Source organism: Pelobates fuscus, chromosome 4, assembly GCF_036172605.1.
Source record: "Pelobates fuscus isolate aPelFus1 chromosome 4, aPelFus1.pri, whole genome shotgun sequence".
Classification (NCBI taxonomy): Eukaryota; Metazoa; Chordata; class Amphibia; order Anura; family Pelobatidae; genus Pelobates; species Pelobates fuscus.
Window position 1 is genome coordinate 352,447,537 of NC_086320.1, and position 14,880 is coordinate 352,462,416.

At 48.6% G+C, this 14,880-nt stretch overlaps 1 pseudogene; it reads right to left on the bottom strand.

Moving 5' to 3' along the window:
* Nucleotides 1-3,926: 3,926 nt before the first annotated feature.
* LOC134609487 (patched domain-containing protein 3-like) overlaps nt 3,927-14,880 on the bottom strand; it is a 40,383-nt pseudogene continuing 29,429 nt past the window's right edge.

The following is a 14,880-nucleotide window of genomic DNA, read 5'->3' on the forward strand; positions in this document are numbered from 1 at the left end:
AAAAAAACCAAAAGTAAAATCAAGCCTTATATTTGACCCTGTAACTTTCAAAAACACTATAAAACCTCTACATGTGGGATACTGTTATACTCGGGAGACTTTGCTGAACACAAATATTAGTGTTTCAGAACAGTAAAACACAGCAATAATATCATCAGTGAAAGTGCCGTTTGTGTGTGAAAAATGAAAAAAACTTCACTTTCACTGACAATATCATCGTTGTGATTTGTTTTACTGATTTGAAACACTAATATTTGTGCTCAGCGAAGTCTCCCGAGAAAAACAGCACCCCCCAGGGTTAAACACAGTGCTAGCAAATTAAATTCTCTGGACTATTGCAATCAATAAAATGACATAATTATGTAAAAGTATTACATAAATATGCACATATAATTTAAATATATATACATATTTATATATTTGAAGTCCACGTGTATATTTATGAAATTATTTATGTGATTATGTATATGGACATATGTATATTTCGTATTATTTTTATTTATTTATATATACATATATATCATTTCATTTTAAGTATATTTTGATATAAAAATATATATTAATATTAAAATACTGTTAGAATAAAATTACACACATATATATATATATATAATTTTTTTTAAAATTAGAAATTATTTATACATTTTTTTATTTACTTATTTATATTTTATAATAATATATATACATGTATTGTATCTATATATAATATGTATATATCTTATATAATGATTTTTTTTTTACACAGATTGCTTTTTTATTTTATTTTACACATGTCAGTCCCCTTCAGCACAGACAGACCCCTGCAGGCAGATACACAGGCACCTATTGCGGCTGCGGGATCCTAATTTGCCGTGGGGAGACTGTCTGGGCAGACAGGCAGTCCCCCCCAGACCGGGAGAAACACTGATCACCGCCGGGGGAACAGCAGTGATCAGGTAAGTACCTAATACCGTTATGATGGTTCAGGACCGTCACCGGTCCTCAAGGGAATGTTTCCGATGACGATCCTGAACCGCCATCAGTCCCTAAGGGGTTAAAGAGACACTCCTGTAGCAGAGCTCCTATATTCTGACCGAGTACCTTTACCAAGTCAGCTTCCTCACTGCCACCAGGGGATTCTGGAGTACTTTAGACCCAGTCTTCAAAGCTTAACTGGGGACCAGCCAAGAGGTCAGAAAACACTGTTACTGGAATTCTTGAAGAAACCAAAGAGAACACACAGTCCCCAATGGAACTAACACACACTACTTTATTTAGCCTTAGTGACTTGTCCTAAAAAATGTGGTGAAATATATAAATATAAACAAATATGTATACCTTAAAGAGCAAGAAACATAATAATGCCTCAAATATAGAACACATTTACAACTTTCCAAACTATGAAAAAAACAGCGATATACAGGTGCAACTGTATTTTTAATTTCCTAATTTTCATATTGTAATTATACAAATCAATGCATTTTCCAGTTTCACCATCAGAAAGCAAGGGAAAGTCATCACAAGTCTGGAAAAAAAATCCCTTTACAACAACAGTGGCAAACCTAAAGCAGTGGAGAAAGCAGCTCGAAACCCCCCTGTACATGCCTTCCTATCACGAACGTGTGATAACCCAACACGCAGTATGTAAACCCACAGAAAACCCAAACACGTATTACCGAACCTTAGAATGGTCGGGTTTAACGTAGGTAAGAAAGAGCAGTCAAATAATAGCCAGAAGTCAGGATACCAGAAATCAGGAGGTCAAAATACAAGCAGAGTCAGGGAACCAGAAAACAGGAAAGTCAAAAGCCAAACTGAATCAGTACACAGAAAATACAATATAAACACACAGATAACTAAATAGCACTAAGGGGAACTCAAGGAACCACAATAGGGCAAGGAACAAAGCAAAAGGCGCCCCTTTTATAACAGAGCATCTTTTGCTTTAAGACCACGCCCCCAATACGTTCTGGGCCGGTATTATTGACACAGGGTCGTATGTGCCGCGTCATGAAAATGAGCGTGATTCCAGCGTGGGACATGCCGAACACCGCGAGTGGAGCCAGCATCGGATCCTACACCACGTGGGCGCGAAGGAATAAGGTAACAGACCGTGACACTTCACAAAACAGAACCCCATTCCAGGCCAAGGCCACAGTCAGTGGAAAGGATGGTAACCTGCAGTTCTCCCCAAGTGCAAAGGTAATGGAAATTACAACTCCAGACCCCTAAAGCACGTCAGCTTGTTGAAGTGCTTTATGTGCGAATAGTATGTCCTCTTTTTTTCATTTTACAAAAAGTGCATTTTTCAATGAGAACTGCAGAAAACCAGTTCTGTTACTTCCTGCTTTGGTTAGCTCATTGGAGCTAAATTCAAGAGGCAGGCAATTGCACAGATCCCCTGCCTTGGAAAGACTTTACATTGTGCTGCATTGGAAGTATGTGATTGGACAGCCACAGAAAGTCTGGGCGGGTTTAGAAAGCAAAGGTTTGCAAATGCTGCAGACAAGAGATCTGTAGTTCTCGCAAGCTGTTTTTAGAAATATTACAAATGAAAAAAAAATGCAAAATTAAATGTATGCAATGTATGTTTCATTGGGGGTATAACTACTAACGCGGAACCTCCTCGATAGCAGGAACTATTTCAACCGTAGGACTTTCTTTGTGGGACAACGTGAAACAAAAGTTGTGGAATCCTTGTTGGGTAGCTTTCATCTGTTCAGAGTTACTCACTTCCTGCTGCAGAGAACCAGCATTGCATTGTTGAAGGTTCTGCACTGCCATGTTCCCACGGCCGGCGGCCATCTTGGTAGGTTCTTTCAGATTAGGCTATAGGCACTCTAGTAAACTCAGGTAATCTCTTAAACCACTCCATGTGGGGACCAGAATTACCCCCACAGATCCAAAGGGGTGGATGAATAGGGCACTAAAATGTCGTCACAGGAGCTCAGTTTGCAGTGAGATCGGCCGCCTCTCTCGTTCACGCCACGCACTGTGCATCACTGTATACAGTGAATAGCTTCGTCAGTCAGTTGTCAACTATTAGGTAGAACCACTCCAATCTCTGTAAGAGGGCTAAACAAAGCGAAAATAGCAATACAGATAGGTTGGCAAGGAGCTCTTTTACAACATGTCTGTTCAGCATTTATTATTTAAAATGTATTATTTAAACATACTCCGAGTTTAATGGCCAGTAAATGATTAGAAGCAGGAGCAATTATTTTCCTAAAACCAAACATATAATTCATCATAATGTAAATCACACACATGCTGGGTGTCCTCATTCCTCGTCCAAACTGACAATTATGTAAGAGTTATTCACTAAGCTCTGCAATGTCCCTGCATAATTTTTTTTCCAAATTAGCAATTTGAACCTGGATTTTGCCATTCAGGCATGTAATTCACTACAATTCAGAATCCAATCAACAACTTGTTGCGTGCGTATGTTTTACACACACGTGCAATATATCACCATAGGCTTGATATGGTAAAATAGGTTTATTTAACCTACATACATATATTTATTGAGTGTGCCCTCACCACAAATTTCCTATTTTGTCTTGATAGCTACTAGACACTCAGCATCTCAGGGCTATCTGAGGCTTGTCTAGTATTTCAACATATACATCTAGTGGCTACCAGGAACCCTAGTGATAAAAATCCCTATAAATCTCCCCTTATAAATGGCACAGACTACCCACATAGATCACTATCCGGCGAAAACTATATTTAAAGAAGCTCTGTAGCGTTTGGATATCTGCCCCTGCAAACTTTTGTTTTAAATCACATTTTAGCCCTCAGCACGTCAGTCACGACATGGCCGCCCCACCTCATTGGCTGAGATCATCCATCTTGACAATCTCAGACAATACAATGATTCCCCATTGGGCACATGTGAGTGGGTGGAGCTCAAGGCCCATCCAGCTGTGATAGGGCCACACTACTGACTAGCCTGTCAGTCTTGTAGCTGGCTCCTCCCTCTCCTGCTGACTGAGCTCAGAGTAAGCTGCAGAGCAGCCAATCAGAGCGCTTGTAGGAATGAGGCTTGTATGGGCATGCTGCTGGAAACTGCAGGGGGGAGAGACATACAGCTGTCACATGGTAAGTTAGAGAAATAATTACTACTACATATTCTTTACATTATAAGGCTCGCTCACCTGCTGTTATCTACACTGTCATCATGATGAGCCTGAATCTGGCTGAGATTAATGAGAGTTGCAAGCCAAATGAGATGCACCGGATGAAAAGTTACCTTAAATTAAAATATGATGGGAATGACACGTTCTGTAAGTATATGGAATTAAGAGTGTAGGACTACAGAGCCCCAGTAATGTACAGCGTGTACTGGGATATTACAGATCCCTCAGTAATGTGCAGTGTGTACTGGGATATTACAGAGCCCCCAGTAATGTGCAGTGTGTACTGGGATATTACAGAGCCCCCAGTAATGTGCAGTGTGTACTGGGATATTACAGAGCCCCCAGTAATGTGCAGTGTGTACTGGGATATTACAGAGCCCCCAGTAATGTGCAGTGTGTACTGGGATATTACAGAGCCCCCAGTAATGTGCAGTGTGTACTGGGATATTACAGAGCCCCCAGTAATGTGCAGTGTGTACTGGGATATTACAGATCCCTCAGTAATGTGCAGTGTGTACTGGGATATTATGGAGCCCCCAGTTATGTGCAGTGTGTACTGGGATATTACAGAGCCCCCAGTAATGTACAGTGTGTATTGGGATATTCCAGAGCGCCCCAGTAATGTGCAGTGTGTAGTGGGATATTACAGAGCCCCCAGTAATGTGCAGTGTGTACTGGGATATTACAGAGCCCCCAGTAATCTGCAGTGTGTACTGGGATATTACAGAGCCCCCAGTAATGTGCAGTGTGTATTAGGATATTACAGAGCCCCCAGTAATGTACAGCGTGTACTGGGATATTACAGATCCCTCAGTAATGTGCAGTGTGTATTGGGATATTACAGAGCCCCCAGTAATCTGCAGTGTGTACTGGGATATTACAGAGCCCCCAGTAATGTGCAGTGTGTACTGGGATATTACGGAGCCCCCAGTAATGTGCAGTGCCAGCAGGGGCGGGCTGGGCCGGGGGGCAGGGAGGCAATTGCCCCCCAGGCCGCCCGAAATTATTTTAGGACTGGCCGCGGCGGGCCGGCCCTTTATATGCTGCAGCCACCGAGCGCTCTGTAAAGAGCGCACAGACGGCTGCAGCTGCTTTTCCCTCCCTCCCCTCCCCTGTAGGTGGCCGAGCTGCACTCCGGTCCGCGGTCCCGGACGGAGTGATGGGAAGGTGCACACTGAGTGTGCACTTCCTGTCAGTCCGGCCGGGTACAGGAAACAGAAACTCCTGTTCCGCGCGGAACAGGAGTTTCTGTTTCCTGTACCCGGCCGGACTGACAGGAAGGTGCACACTGAGCACCTTCCTATCACTCCGGCCGGGACCGCGGACCGGAGACCAGCTCGGCCACCTACAGGGGAGGGGGTAAGAAGAGGGGAGGGGGGGGGAGAGTAAAAAGAGGGGGGGGAGTAAAAAGAGGGGAGGGGGAGAGTAAAAAGAGGGGGGGGTAAAAAAGAGGGGAGGGGGGAGTAAAAAAGAGGGGGGGGAGTAAAAAAGAGGGGGGGAGTAAAAAAAGAGGGGAGGGGGGAGTAAAAAAGAGGGGAGGGGGAGAGTAAGAAGAGGGGGGAGAGAGTAAGAAGAGGGGGTGAGAGTAAGAAGAGGGGAGGGGGGAGAGTAAAAAGAGGGGAGGGGTGAGAGTAAGAAGAGGGGAGGGGGGAGAGTAAGAAGAGGGAAGGGGGGAGAGTAAGAAGAGGGGAGGGGGGAGAGTAAGAAGAGGGAAGGGGGGAGAGTAAAAAGAGGGGAGGGGGGAGAGTAAGAAGAGGGGAGGGGGGAGAGTAAGAAGAGGGGAGGGGGGGAGAGTAAGAAGAGGGGAGGGGGGAGAGTAAGAAGAGGGGAGGGGGGAGAGTAAGAAGAGGGGAGGGGGGAGAGTAAGAAGAGGGGAGGGGGAGAGTAAGAAGAGGGGAGGGGGAGAGTAAGAAGAGGGGAGGGGGGGAGAGTAAGAAGAGGGGAGGGGGGAGAGTAAGAAGAGGGGAGGGGGGAGAGTTAGAAGAGAGGAGGGGGGGAGAGTAAGAAGAGGGGAGGGGGGGAGAGTAAGAAGAGGGGAGGGGGGAGAGTAAGAAGAGGGGAGGGGGGGTGGAGAGTAAGAAGAGGGGGGGGTGGAGAGTAAGAAGAGGGGAGGGGGGTGGAGAGTAAGAAGAGGGGAGGGGGGGTGGAGAGTAAGAAGAGGGGAGGGGTGGAGAGTAAGAAGAGGGGAGGGGGGGTGGAGAGTAAGAAGAGGGGAGGGGGGAGAGTAAGAAGAGGGGGGGTGGAGAGTAAGAAGAGGGGAGGGGTGGAGAGTAAGAAGAGGGGAGGGGGGGTGGAGAGTAAGAAGAGGGGAGGGGGGAGTAAGAAGAGGGGAGGGGGGAGTAAGAAGAGGGAAGAGAGGGAGTAAGAAGAGGGGAGGGGGGATAATAAGAGGGGGGAGTAAGAAGGAGGGGAGATAAGAAAAAGAGGGGGGTAAGAAGAAGAAGGGGGGAGTAAGAACAAGAGTGGGGAGTAATTAGAAGAAGGGGGTAAGAATAAGAGGGGGGTAAGAAGAAGAAGGGGGAGTAAGAAGAAGAGGGGGGAGTAAGAAGAAGAAGGGGGGTAAGAAGAAGAATGGGGTAAGAAGAAGAAGGAAGGGGTAAGAAGAAGAAGGAGGGGGTAAGAAGAAGAAGAGGGGGTAAGAAGAAGTAGGAGGGTTAAGAAGAAGAAGGGGGTAAGAAGAAGGGGGGAGTAATAAGAAGAAGGGGGTAAGAAGAACAAGGGGGGGAGTAAGAAGAACACAGGGAGGAGGGGGTAAGAAGAACACGGGGGGGTGAGAACAAACAGAGGGAGGAGTGAGAAGAACACAGGGAGGGTGGAGGGGGGATGAGAAGAGCACAGAAAGGGTGGGTGAGTGTGAGAAGAGACCGCTAGGGGAGGGTGGGGGAGAGGAGAGACCACTAAGGGGCAGGGGAGAGCTCTAAGTGTGTACTGTACTGGGACATTACAGAGCCCCCACCCCCCCGTAATGTGCAGTGTGTACTGGGATATTACGGAGCCCCCAGTAATGTGCAGTGTGTACTGGGATATTACAGAGCCCCCAGTAATGTGCAGTGTGTATTGGGATATTACAGAGCCCCCAGTAATGTGCAGTGTGTATTGGGATATTACAGAGCCCCCAGTAATGTGCAGTGTGTACTGGGATATTACAGATCCCTCAGTAATGTGCAGTGCGTATTGGGATTTTACAGAGCCCCCAGTAATCTGCAGTGTGTACTTGGATATTACAGAGCCCCCAGTAATGTCCAGTGTGTACTGGGATATTACAGAGCCCCCAGTAATGTGCAGTGTGTACTGTACTGGGATATTACAGAGCCCCCAGTAATGTGCAGTGTGTACTGGGATATTACAGTGCCCCCCAGTAATGTGCAGTGTGTACTGTACTGGGATATTACAGAGCCCACAGTAATGTGCAGTGTGTACTGGGATATTACAGAGCCCCCAGTATTGTGCAGTGTGTACTGAGATATTACAGAGCCCCCAGTAATGTGCAGTGCCAGTGTGTATTGGGATATTACAGAGCCCCCAGTAATGTGCAGTGTGTACTGGGATATTACAGAGCCCGCAGTATTGTGCAGTGTGTACTGTACTGGGATATTACAGAGCCCCAGTAATGTGCAGTGTGTACTGGGATATTACAGAGCCCCCAATAATGTGCAGTGTGTACTGGGATATTACAGAGCCCCCAGAAATGTGCAGTGTGTACTGGGATATTACAGAGCCCCCAATAATGTGCAGTGTGTACTGGGATATTACAGAGCCCCCCTGTAATGTGCAGCGTGTACTGGGATATTACACAGCCCCCAGAAATGTGCAGTGTGTACTGGGATATTACAGAGCCCCCAGTAATGTGCAGTGTGTACTGGGATATTACAGAGCCCCCAGTAATGTGCAGTGTGTACTGGGATATTACGGAGCCCCCAGTAATGTGCAGTGCCAGCAGGGGCGGGCTGGGCCGGGGGGCAGGGAGGCAATTGCCCCCCAGGCCGCCCGAAATTATTTTAGGACTGGCCGCGGCGGGCCGGCCCTTTAAATGCTGCAGCCACCGAGCGCTCTGTAAAGAGCGCACAGACGGCTGCAGCTGCTTTTCCCTCCCTCCCCTCCCCTGTAGGTGGCCGAGCTGCACTCCGGTCCGCGGTCCCGGACGGAGTGATGGGAAGGTGCACACTGAGTGTGCACTTCCTGTCAGTCCGGCCGGGTACAGGAAACAGAAACTCCTGTTCCGCGCGGAACAGGAGTTTCTGTTTCCTGTACCCGGCCGGACTGACAGGAAGGTGCACACTGAGCACCTTCCTATCACTCCGGCCGGGACCGCGGACCGGAGACCAGCTCGGCCACCTACAGGGGAGGGGGTAAGAAGAGGGGAGGGGGGGGAGAGTAAAAAGAGGGGGGGGGAGTAAAAAGAGGGGAGGGGGAGAGTAAAAAGAGGGGGGGGAGTAAAAAAGAGGGGAGGGGGGAGTAAAAAAGAGGGGAGGGGGGGAGTAAAAAAGAGGGGAGGGGGGGAGTAAAAAAGAGGGGGGGAGTAAAAAAGAAGGGGGGAGTAAAAAAGAGGGGAGGGGGGAGTAAAAAAGAGGGGAGGGGGAGAGTAAGAAGAGGGGGAGAGAGTAAGAAGAGGGGGTGAGAGTAAGAAGAGGGGAGGGGGGAGAGTAAAAAGAGGGGAGGGGGAGAGTAAGAAGAGGGGAGGGGGGGAGAGTAAGAAGAGGGGAGGGGGGAGAGTAAGAAGAGGGAAGGGGGGAGAGTAAGAAGAGGGGAGGGGGAGAGTAAGAAGAGGGGAGGGGGGAGAGTAAGAAGAGGGGAGGGGGGAGAGTAAGAAGAGGGGGGGAGTAAAAAGAGGGGAGGGGGGAGAGTAAGAAGAGGGGAGGGGGGAGAGTAAGAAGAGGGGAGGGGGGAGAGTAAGAAGAGGGGAGGGGGGAGAGTAAGAAGAGGGGAGGGGGGAGAGTAAGAAGAGGGGGGGGAGAGTAAGAAGAGGGGAGGGGGGAGAGTAAGAAGAGGGGAGGGGGGAGAGTAAGAAGAGGGGAGGGGGGAGAGTAAGAAGAGGGGAGGGGGGAGAGTAAGAAGAGGGGAGGGGGGAGAGTTAGAAGAGGGGAGGGGGGGAGAGTAAGAAGAGGGGAGGGGGGAGAGTAAGAAGAGGGGAGGGGGGGAGAGTAAGAAGAGGGGAGGGGGGGTGGAGAGTAAGAAGAGGGGAGGGGGGGAGAGTAAGAAGAGGGGAGGGGGGGAGAGTAAGAAGAGGGGAGGGGGGAGAGTAAGAAGAGGGGAGGGGGGAGAGTAAGAAGAGGGGAGGGGGGAGAGTAAGAAGAGGGGAGGGGGGAGAGTTAGAAGAGGGGAGGGGGAGAGTAAGAAGAGGGGAGGGGGGGAGAGTAAGAAGAGGGGAGGGGGGAGAGTAAGAAGAGGGGAGGGGGGGTGGAGAGTAAGAAGAGGGGAGGGGGGTGGAGAGTAAGAAGAGGGGAGGGGGGTGGAGAGTAAGAAGAGGGGAGGGGGTGGAGAGTAAGAAGAGGGGAGGGGGGGTGGAGAGTAAGAAGAGGGGAGGGGGGGAGTAAGAAGAGGGGAGGGGGAGAGTAAGAAGAGGGGAGGGGGGGAGAGTAAGAAGAGGGGAGGGGGGAGAGTAAGAAGAGGGGAGGGGGGAGAGTTAGAAGAGGGGAGGGGGGGTGGAGAGTAAGAAGAGGGGGGGGGTGGAGAGTAAGAAGAGGGGAGGGGGGGTGGAGAGTAAGAAGAGGGGGGGGGGAGAGTAAGAAGAGGGGAGGGGGGGAGAGTAAGAAGAGGGGAGGGGGGAGAGTAAGAAGAGGGGAGGGGGGGTGGAGAGTAAGAAGAGGGGAGGGGGGTGGAGAGTAAGAAGAGGGGAGGGGGGTGGAGAGTAAGAAGAGGGGAGGGGGGGTGGAGAGTAAGAAGAGGGGAGGGGTGGAGAGTAAGAAGAGGGGAGGGGGGAGAGTAAGAAGAGGGGGGTGGAGAGTAAGAAGAGGGGAGGGGGGAGAGTAAGAAGAGGGGAGGGGGTGGAGAGTAAGAAGAGGGGAGGGGGGAGAGTAAGAAGAGGGGAGGGGGGAGTAAGAAGAGGGGAGGGGGGAGTAAGAAGAGGGGAGGGGGAGTAAGAAGAGGGAAGAGAGGGAGTAAGAAGAGGGGAGGGGGGATAATAAGAGGGGGGAGTAAGAAGGAGGGGAGATAAGAAAAAGAGGGGGGTAAGAAGAAGAAGGGGGGAGTAAGAACAAGAGTGGGGAGTAATTAGAAGAAGGGGGTAAGAATAAGAGGGGGGTAAGAAGAAGAAGGGGGAGTAAGAAGAAGAGGGGGGAGTAAGAAGAAGAAGGGGGTAAGAAGAAGAATGGGGTAAGAAGAAGAAGGGGGGTAAGAAGAAGAATGGGGTAAGAAGAAGAAGGAAGGGGTAAGAAGAAGAAGGAGGGGGTAAGAAGAAGAAGAGGGGGTAAGAAGAAGTAGGAGGGTTAAGAAGAAGAAGGGGGTAAGAAGAAGGGGGGAGTAATAAGAAGAAGGGGGTAAGAAGAACAAGGGGGGGAGTAAGAAGAACACAGGGAGGAGGGGGTAAGAAGAACACAGGGGGGGTGAGAACACACAGAGGGAGGAGTGAGAAGAACACAGGGAGGGTGGAGGGGGGATGAGAAGAGCACAGGGAGGGTGGGTGAGTGTGAGAAGAGACCGCTAGGGGAGGGTGGGGGAGAGGAGAGACCACTAAGGGGCAGGGGAGAGCTCTAAGGGACAGAAGGGACAGCTCTATAGGACAGGGGGCAAGACAGGGAGCTCTTTGACACTACGCGCACACACACACACACACACAATGCATCCCTATATATACACAGAAACACACAATGCACCCCTATACATACACAGAAACACACAATGCATCCCTATACATACACAGAAACACACAATGCATCCCTATACATACACAGAAACTGAACATGCTTCCCTTACACACAGAGAAACACACAATGCATCCATTACACACACACATAATGCATCCATTACACACACACAATGCAACCCTTACACACAAAGACAATGCATCATTTGCACACATACACAGAAACATACAATGCAAACCCTTACACACACATGCAAACACACACACTGTTTTTCTTACATACACACAGAAACACAATGCATCTCTTACACTCAATGCACACACATACAGACACACACACACCTTGCATCCCTTATGCATACAAACACAGATTCACACAATGCATCCCTCACAAACAACCAGAAACACATAATACATCCCTTATACACAAATACACACTGCTTCCACTACACACAAACACTGCATCACCTGCACAAACTGGTATCCCTATGCACTACATACCATAAGCACACATATTAGATAACACATAACACATCCCCTACACACTCCACTCCGTGTGAGCGAGCTCATGGGTGGGTGGAACATATAAGTGGACTTATGAGTGGGCCTTATGGGCATACTCACCGTCAGGCACTGGGGCCCAGACCTGGAGCTGTGTAAGAGGCCCCCAAAAAATGGAGCTGCTTCCAATTCTACCAGAACGTTGAATTTTGTGACCACAGTTGCAAACAGCCTCCAGAGGTCCTGTTCAACGCCAGACCAGTGGAGCCAAACTGCAGCCCATCATCATCCTCATCTAATTGTAAGTAGGCAATCTAGTATATTATTAGTGACACTAATCTATAATTTACCTCACATTAAAGGGACACTATAGCTTAATGAAGTGGTTCTGGTGTCTATAGCTGGTCCCTGCAGGCTTTTTAATGTAAACACACACTGTGTGCAGCACTGGCGTTAGTTCATATGGCAGATCATATGGGTGGGGCATTGTGATGTCACATAGGGGGGGGGGCGGCAAATTTATATTTTGTCTAGGGAGGCAAAAATCCTTGCACCGGCTCTGATCCTGGGCAGGTGCACCAGTCTACTGGTGACCCACATGAGGGGAGTGCACTGATTGCACTGCACTCTCCTCCTGCCCAGACCCGTCTTGACCGCAGTGCAAGTGCCCTCTGCCCCTAATTTACAGTGGCTCACACTCACAACAAGCAGTGCCTAGAGCCCTTTGCAGAGACGGAAACAAAGAGGTTCTGCGGCAGCTGGCCGTCCTGCAAGCATTACATTAAACAGCTGTTCCCCATGCAGCCACAGGTGGCGTTGTGCTGGGAGACTGTGATTACTCTTCACTTCCTCCCAGCCTACAGAGCAGCGCATGGGGGAGAGAGGAGGAGGCATGATTTAATCTTGAATAAATGCTCTAAGCAAACCTTTATAAATTTGGGGGGATCAGCTCTGTTTCCACAGTTTATTGGTGTTTACTCTCATCTCTGTATTAATATTGAGGGATGTCTAAGTAGTAACATCAGTGTGTGTCAGCAGGGCCAGCCGTTGGGGTGGGCAAGCTGTGCGGTCACGCAGGGTGCCATGACAACAGAGGCGCCCGGCGGCCAACACAGCTCACAAGTTGGGTACACCAGCATATTTAATTTAAACGATTCGCTGGTGGTCCACTGGTGCTCACCAGCAGTAGGTGCAGTCAGATCATATCCTCTCCCTCGTGGTTCCGGCGCTCAGTTAGTGAGTCAGAGCACAGGCTCAGAGATTCTCAGCCTGTGCTCTGACAACATTGAAAGTCAGAGCCGTGAAGGAGCGGGTATGGCAAAGAGCTACTGATTAGCATAACATCAATATTCGTTATAAAACCAGAAAAAGGTGGGCATGGATGGTGAACTGATTTGGTGGCGCAATGGGCCACTTGACTGGTTTTGCCCCCCAGGCCTAAGGATGCCAGCCCTCCCCTGAGTGCCAGTGTGTGCTGGGATATTACAGAGCCCCCAGCAATGTGCAGTGTGTACTGGGATATTACAGAGCCCCCAGTAATGTGCAGTGTGTACTGGGATATTACAGAGCCCCAGTAATGTGCAGTGTGTACTGGGATATTACAGAGCCCCCAGTAATGTGCAGTGCCTGTGTGTGCTGGGATATTACAGAGCCCACAGTAATGTGCAGTGTGTATTGGCATATTACAGAGCCCCCAGTAATGTGCAGTGTGTACTGGGATATTACAGAGCCCCCAGTACTATGCAGTGTGTACTGGGATATTACAGAGCCCCCAGTAATGTGCAGTGTGTACTGGGATATTACAGAGCCCCCAGTAATATGCAGTGCCAGTGTGTGCTGGGATATTACAGAGCCCCCAGTAATGTGCAGTGTGTATTGGCATATTACAGAGCCCTCAGTAATGTGCAGTGTGTACTGGGATATTACAGAGCCCCCAGTAATGTGCAGTGTGTGCTGGGATATTACAGAGCCCCCAGTAATGTGCAGTGTGTATTGGGATATTACAGAGCCCGCAGTAATGTGCAGTGTGTACTTGGATATTACAGAGCCCCCAGTAATGTGCAGTGCCTGTGTGTGCTGGGATATTACAGAGCCCCCAGTAATGTGCAGTTTGTACTGGGATATTACAGAGCCCCCAGTAATATGCAGTGTGTACTGGGATATTACAGAGCCCCCAGTAATGTGCAGTGTGTACTGGGATATTACAGAGCCCCCAGTAATGTGCAGTGCCAGTGTGTGCTGGGATATTACAGAGCCCCCAGTAATGTGCAGTGCCAGTGTGTACTGGGATATTACAGAGCCCTCAGTAATGTGCAGTGTGTACTGGGATATTACAGAGCCCCCAGTAATGTGCAGTGTGTATTGGCATATTACAGAGCCCTCAGTAATGTGCAGTATGTACTGGGATATTACACAGCCCCCAGTAATCTGCAGTGTGTACTGGGATATTACAGAGCCCCCCAGTAATGTGCAGTGTGTACTGGGATATTACAGAGCCCCCAGTAATGTGCAGTGTGTACTGGGATATTACAGAGCCCCCAGTAATGTGCAGTGTGTACTGGGATATTACAGATCCCTCAGTAATGTGCAGTGTGTACTGGGATATTACAGATCCCCCAGTAATGTGCAGTGCCAGTATGTGCTGGGATATTACAGAGCCCCCAGTAATGTGCAGTGTGTATTGGCATATTACAGAGCCCTCAGTAATGTGCAGCGTGTACTGGGATATTACAGAGCCCCCAGTAATGTGCAGTGCCAGTGTGTGCTGGGATATTACAGAGCCCCCAGTAATGTGCAGTGTGTATTGGCATATTACAGAGCCCTCAGTAATGTGCAATGTGTACTGGGATATTACAGAGCCCCCAGTAATGTGCAGTGTGTACTGGGATATTACAGAGCCCCCCTGTAATGTGCCTTGTGTACTTGGATATTACAGATCCCTCAGTAATGTGCAGTGTGTACTGGGATATTACAGAGCCCTCAGTAATGTGCAGTGTGTACTGGGATATTACAGAGCCCCCAGTAATGTGCAGTGTGTACTGGGATATTACAGAGCCCCTAGTAATGTACAGCGTGTACTGGGATATTACATGACATGTGCATTGTCGTCTTTTTGGCCTATTCCTGTTATAAACCAATTAGAACCTTCAATAATCACAGACACATAAATTAATTGGCAAAATATTCCACGGCTTTATTAAATATATATAAATAATAAAAAATAAATTTAAAAGGTCATTGTCAACAACGCTTGAAAAGACATCACCCCAATTAACATAACTAAATACCCAGACAATGACCTCAAACATATTTACAGAATACATCCATATAACAGTGTAACATAGCATAAATAACATAAACATTAACATAGCCACCCAGGGCATCCATTTCCAATTGTAGGGGCATACCAAGACACCCCTACACCATTATCATAGCCATCAAGGGCATCCCTTTCCACTG